Here is a 6,895-nt window from a genome sequence, read left to right as displayed (position 1 = left end):
AGTCCGTTACCGGTCCCCGGTACGGGCGCAACACCGAGGGTGGCGAGTCCGTTACCGGTCCCCGGTACGGGCGCAACACCGAGGGTTGCGATCCCGTTACCAGTCAGTAGAAAAGACAAAAAGGAAAAAAAAAAAAAAGAAAAGAAATGTTCCACATTCTCTAAAGACTCCAGCAGGGATACCAACCTGGGTTCTCCTGCTGGATGTTGTTACTGGGAGAAAAAAAGTCATCGCCAGGATCTCAGGTTTCCAGACTGCCCCTTGCTGTTTGACTTCTGGTGTCTTATTACATATGCCCTTTCTTTGTTCAGCTCCCAGGACAAAAACTCTTCTGTGAAGCATTTTCTGTCCTCCACAAACACATGTGAATACTTTAACTCTTTGCCAGTCTTCTATGGTGTACATATCGTATGGTATTTGCCAAAATTTATTACATTTATTTCTTATATTCCCTCCTTCTACAATCTGGTCATTCCAAGAGAACAAAAACTATTTCTTAATCGTCTTTGTTTCCTTACTGCTTAAGCACAAATCACATAATGTTTGCTGAAAAAATATAGTGATCACATTTTTTGAAATGATTATTCAAATTAAAGCATTCCAAACAAGGTGAGGCATTGAGTTTTACTTGGACTGATTTCAGCTGAATATTCAATTTGTTGAAATGTGTATACTTTTTTCTTTAAGATCAGAAATTATCCAGAGACTCTTAAACATTTTATTTAATAGTAGACCTGAACAAATTTAGTATCAGGAGATAGTCTGTGTGGGGAAAATAGAATAATTTAGTCAGGCTCCCTCACTCAGGTCTTGTTGCTTTGCCTCCCACGGATTTGTCACCCCTTTTCCCCTGGGTGATGGAGCTGTCAAAGATTACTCAAAGCCCATCCCTTCTGAGCAGTGAGAAGCCCTGAAAAGAGGTTAAACTCCCAGAATACTCAAGATAGATGCATTCCTTCCATTTGAAATTAACTTCGAATTGGGGATCTCTTCCCACATTTATTCTCCAGACCAGGAAGTTACAGTAAAAGAACATAGGTGGGGTTTTTGTTAAGTACAGTTTAACAAGTTTGAGATAGAAGCTGGTAACATTCAGTAAGACAAGCAAGGTGACCTTCTATAATGCAATTTTCAAGAAGTTAAGTCATCCACCAACAAAAGCTTGATCTTAGCAAACATTCTCTTCTTACAGCAATTTCCCAGTATCTTTACATATCAATCAGTAACCTGTCTGTGTTTAAGCCAACAACATTGCTGTGTTACAATTCTTTATCTTAAAACAGAGACTATAGCCTGGGGAAAATTTCCTGTCTTTTGCAAGGTCAATATTTGAAATGGCAAGGCTTTGGAAAACCAGACCTTGTGCTTTATGCATACTCCACAAGGTCTGGCTGGGGAGTGGAGCAGCACATTTCTTGTAAACAAGTTGTGTGGGTGGAGTTAGTGCACATATGTGCCAATGTACCTTTTTTTGTTTTGTAGCTATGGTGCGTTCTGCAGTTTGAAGCAGGCTGGCTGGCAGAGCTTGCATCTAAAAATAGACCATGTCTACTCTGCTGGTAGCTGCTCAGTTTCAGTTTTACTTTGGACTTTGCTGGTAGCAGTTGAGTTTCTGAGTTTCTCTGTGGACTGCTCAGCTCATAGTGTTCTGTGTGCTGAATAAAGACTATTCCTACGATAGCCAAGGTTCCAAGGACCATTTTGTCTGGTTATCTAGCTCATAGACCTTGTATGAAGGGTTTGTGAATGGGCTCAAAGGGTCTGTGAGCTCCAGACCCGAGGCCTAGCTCTACAGTCTGAAATCTCAATAAAGGCATTTATGGATTTGGAGACCTGTTGAGTCTTTTCATAATTTTCTGAGAAGNCTGCACTGTTTTAGTCGCCAATAAGTAGAACTTAGACAATTGTACATGTTTTCTTGGAGACTCTGGAAAGCTAGACGTGAGGATGGGCACGGGTACCAAGATGCCCTTTCCTGTCGCGCTTCCTCCCCCGGGTGGGTGATCTGAAGAGCAGCAGCTAGAGGCTGGCTGCGAGTCCAGCGGCGGAGGACAACTGCGGGGTCACTGATGCTCTCTCGCTGATCTGTTCTGAAGTCAGGTCTGAGCCTGGGCATTCCTAACTGCATGAGAGATCTGCAGCAGAGGACTTCAGGTCCTTCTCTCCAGAGGATGGGAAAGACGAGCTGGGCTACCCTAATCCCCAGGGACGTGAGTTTCTCTTGCATTTGCGGAAACACTTCTGCACTGACTTCATGGCAATCTTAAAAAAGCAAGTTTATTATTATTTTTTAAAAAGGTATAGATTACTTGTTTATGTATGAACAGTTTGGGAAATAAAGTGAAATAATTTTTAAGATATTTTATTAGAATATACTCACAATGTTCTTAAGGATATCGTGACCTTTGATATTTTACTGTTGTCAACTAATGGTATTTGCCATTTTATACACTCTGCAGAGGTATTTCCCAATCCCAGGTCATTATTATTTGTATTTGGAAGTTATTTTTCCCCAGATAAATTTACAAAAAAATATTAGCTGTGTAAACTTTTGAATTTTAAGTATCATTCTACTTAAGCAATGCCTTTTCATGGGTGTTTAGGGATACAAATTAAAAACCAAAAAAGGATAAAGTTTTAATTCTAACAATGAACTTTTTAACCTGTCCACCCATTCTTCATCTTTGCCCCTCATTTAACCCACTCTGCTCGTAGGAGGGTACTTCAAAAAGTTTGTGGAAAGGGCCGGCCCGGTGGCGCACTGGATAGTGCGCCGCTTGGGAAGCGCGGCAGCGCTCCCGCCCGAGGGTTCGGATCCCACATACAGACCGGCTCCCTCTCACTGGCTGAGCGAGGCGCAGGAGCAACACCGAGGTTTGCAATCCCGTTGCCGGTCCCCGGTCCGGTACGGGCGCAACACTGAGGGTTGCGATCCCGTTGCCGGTCCCCGGTCCGGTACGGGCGCAACACTGAGGGTTGCGATCCCAAAAAAAAAAAAAAAAAAAAAAAAAAAAAAAAAAAAAAAAAAAAGTTTGTGGAAAGATTCATTTTTTATTTAATTCGACTTTTCCATGAACTTTCTGAAGTGTCCAGGTACAGTTAGGACACTGAGATTCTCAGGCCCTTGGTCACACCCATTTGTCTCTATTTCTTCAACCCTTTCATAGCATAACTCTTAATCAAGTTTTAACCCCTTGGAATGTCAATTTAACTATTCTTTTGCTAAGACTCTTAAAACACCTGGCCTCCTCCTCTTTATCTTGCTCTCATAGGGTAAATTGTCATTACAGTACTGACCAACATCTGCCTTTCTTGCTGTTATAATTTAGCAGCTGTGTATGAACAAAGAAAGTCCCACAGCCACGATGATTAGAGATCTTAAGGCACTCAGGGATCCATTAATTCATCGTGGCTCTCCTCAATGTCATTGTCATCTCCTATCCTCAGTTAAGAGTAGAAATGTTCCACATTCTCTAAATACTCCAGCAGGGATACCAACCTGGGTTCTGCTGTTGGATATTGTTACTGGGAGAAAAAAAGTCATCACCAGGATCTAAGGTTTCTAGACTGCCCCTTGCTGTTTGACTTCTGATGTCTTAGCACATAAGCCCTTTCTTTGTTCAGCTCCCAGAACAAAAACTCTTCTGTGAAGCATTTTTTGTCCTCCGCAAACACATGTTAATACTTTAACTCTTTGCCAGTGTTCTATGGTGTACATATCATATGGCACTTGCCAAAATTTATTACAATTATTTCTTATATTCCCTCCTTCTAGAATCTGGTCATTCCAAGAGAACAAAAACTATTTCTTAATCGTTTTTGTTTCCTTACTGCTTAAACACAAATCACTTAATGTTTGCTGAAAAAGTATAGTGATCACATTTTTTTTAATGATTATTCAAATTAAAGCATTCCAAACAAGGTGAGGAATTGTTTTACTTGGACTGATTTCAGCTGAATATTTAATTTGTTGAAGTGTGTATACTTTTTTCTTTAAGATCAGAAATTATCCAGAGACTCTTGAACATTTTATTTAATAGTAGACCTGAACAAATTTAGTATCAGGAGATAGTCTGTGTGGGGAAAATAGAAGAATTTAGTCAGGCTCCCTCACTCAGGTCTTGTTACTTTGCCTCCCACGGATTTGTCGCCCCTTTTCCCCTGGGTGATGGAGCTGTCAAAGATTACTCAAAGCCCATCTCTTCTGAGCAGTGAGAAGCCCTGAAAAGAGGTTAAACTCCCAGAATCCTCAAGATAGATGCATTCCTTCCATTTGAAATTAACTTCAAATTGGGGTTGTCTTCCCACATTTATTCTCCAGACCAGGAAGTTACAGGAAAAGAACATAGATGGTGTTTTTGCTAAGTATAGTTTAACAAGTTTAATGATAGAAGCTGGTAACATTCAGTAAGACAAGCAAGGTGACCTTCTATAATGCAATTTTCAAGAAGTTAAGTCATCCACTAACAAAAGCTTGATCTTAGCAAACATTCTCTTCTTACAGCAATTTCCCAGTATCTTTACATATCAATCAGTAACCTGTCTGTCTCAACCTTGCTGTGTTACAATTCTTTATCTTAAAACAGAGACTATAGCCTGGGGAAAATTTCCTGTCCTTTGCAAGGTCAATATTTGAAACAGCAAGGCTTTGGAAAACCAGACCTTGTGCTTTATGCATACTCCACAAGGTCTGGCTAGGGAGTAGAGCAGCACATTTCTTGTAAACAAGTTGTGTGGGTGGAGTTAGTGCACATATGTGCCAATGTATCTTTTTTGATTTGTAGCTATGGTGTGTTCTGCAGTTTGAAGCAGGCTGGCCAGCAGAGCTGGCATCTAAAAATAGACCATGTCTACTCTTCTGGTAGCTGCTCAGTTTCAGTTTTACTTTGGACTTTGCTGGTAGCAGTTGAGTTTCTGAATTTCTCTGTGGACTGCTCAGCTTGTAGTGTTGTGTGTGCTGAATAAAGACTATTCCTACTACAGACAAGGTTCCAAGGACCATTTTATCTGGTTACCTAGCTCATAGACCTTTGTGTGAAGGGTTTGTGAATGGGCTCAAAGGGTCTGTGAGCTCCAGACCCGAGGCCTAGCTCTACAGTCTGAAATCTCAATAAAGGCATTTATGGATTTGGAGACCTGTTGAGTCTTTTCATAATTTTCTGAGAAGAAATTTTAGCTCTTCATTTCCCAGGTATTATTCTTTTGTGCTCCTGAGCCAGGTGCAGTAAGCACTTGGAGAAACCTATGGCACTGAGACCAGAATAGAACTCCATTCAAATCCCAGTTCCACTACCTAAATTGAGACTTTGGACAAGTAACTGAACATCTGGAGGCATAAGTTTTGTCATGTGTGAAATGAAGCTAATATTACCAAGTTCACAACTGTGCTTTGAGAATTAAATCTAAGATTTAAATAGAAATTGGAGAAGGATTTGTGTCTGGGCTAATGATATAAACTTTATAATTGAAACTTCATGACCTGTTTAGCTTTAATTTAATGTCTTTTTTCTCTGTGTCAGTTTCCCAGTTTTACTCATACTCTGCCCTGAAGATTACACCCTAATAAGTACCCTAAAACCAGAGATGGACCATTAAGCATGGCCGTGCTGAGACAGATCTGCACTCCTGCTGACATAGCCAACTCCAGTACCTAGCCAATATTGAAAAGCCTGGGTGAAGATAATAGTAGCCTAAGAACATCCCAGAGTGTAGCAGGATCCCCAGAGCAGTTACACATAACAGAAACACGATGCTAGCCACGGACACAAGTCTGTGTTTTCTAATAAACGCATTTTAAGAAGTGAAGAGAAGCAGATAAAATTAAATAATTAAGTATTATCATTTCAATATATAAATAATGTTAAATAATAAATAACATTAAAATTGTTAATGAGATACTTTACATTCCTTTTCTATGTGCCAAGTCTTCTAACTAATGTGTGTACTTTACACTTACAACATATCCTTTTTTGGATTCATTACTTTGAAATGCTTACTAGACACTGTGGCTTGTGCCTCCCAGGTTGGGTACTGCAGCTATAGAGAAAGTCCCTGAATCAGGGAATCAGAGGCCTCACCCCATCTAGGATAAAAAGCATGAGAAAAATGGTTGTGCTATGGTGTGAACATATGTGTGCATCCAAAATTCATATATTAAAACCTAATCACCAAGACAATGGTAATAGAAGGTGGAGCCTTTGTGAGACGATTAGGTCATGAGGACCCTCATGAATGGGCTTGGTGCCCTTACAAAAGAGACCAGAGGGAACTTGTTGCCCCCTGTGCCCTTCTGCCATGTGTGGACACATAGTTCATGAGGAGGGTCCCTTACTAGACACTGAATTTGTTGGCACCTTGATCTTGCGCTTCCCAGCCCAGACTGTGAACAACACATTCCTGTTGTTCTTAAATTACTCAGTCTAAGGTATTCTGTTATAGCAGCCCAAACAAACCTGGGGTGCTTTCTACTCTATGACAAATACCATGCCATAGTGTGTACAGAAAAGCAGTTCCCAAGGAGGGCATGGGTCTCGATTCTCCTTACTGCCATTCCTGGGTTTCTGGCTTTCGCAAGCTCTTTGCCCTGACGTTAATGGTCTCTTCAATGACACCCGTGGACTCGGTCTTAGGTCCTGTTTTGGTTTTTCTTTAAATCTCACTTGTTCTTTCCTCAGCATTATTATATGTTGTTGAGACTGTTTTGACAATGGATTTGTCCTTCTCTTCACAAATTGACGTCCCCTGGTCTTGGCTCTATAGAGGCCTGATTTGTGTCCATAACCACGGGAGACTCAGCGTTGCAGCACAGGCAGGATTCCAACAGCTGAATGTTCCCTGGATCTGCATCATATCTTCCCCCACCGGGAATCAGACGAAAGCTTTTAGCATTCTTGAC

This window comes from Galeopterus variegatus, unplaced genomic scaffold (assembly GCF_000696425.1).
Source record: "Galeopterus variegatus unplaced genomic scaffold, G_variegatus-3.0.2 Scaffold5422, whole genome shotgun sequence".
NCBI classification, from domain to species: Eukaryota; Metazoa; Chordata; class Mammalia; order Dermoptera; family Cynocephalidae; genus Galeopterus; species Galeopterus variegatus.
The sequence above is the reverse complement of the archived record's forward strand: the minus strand, read 5'-3'. Positions refer to the sequence as shown.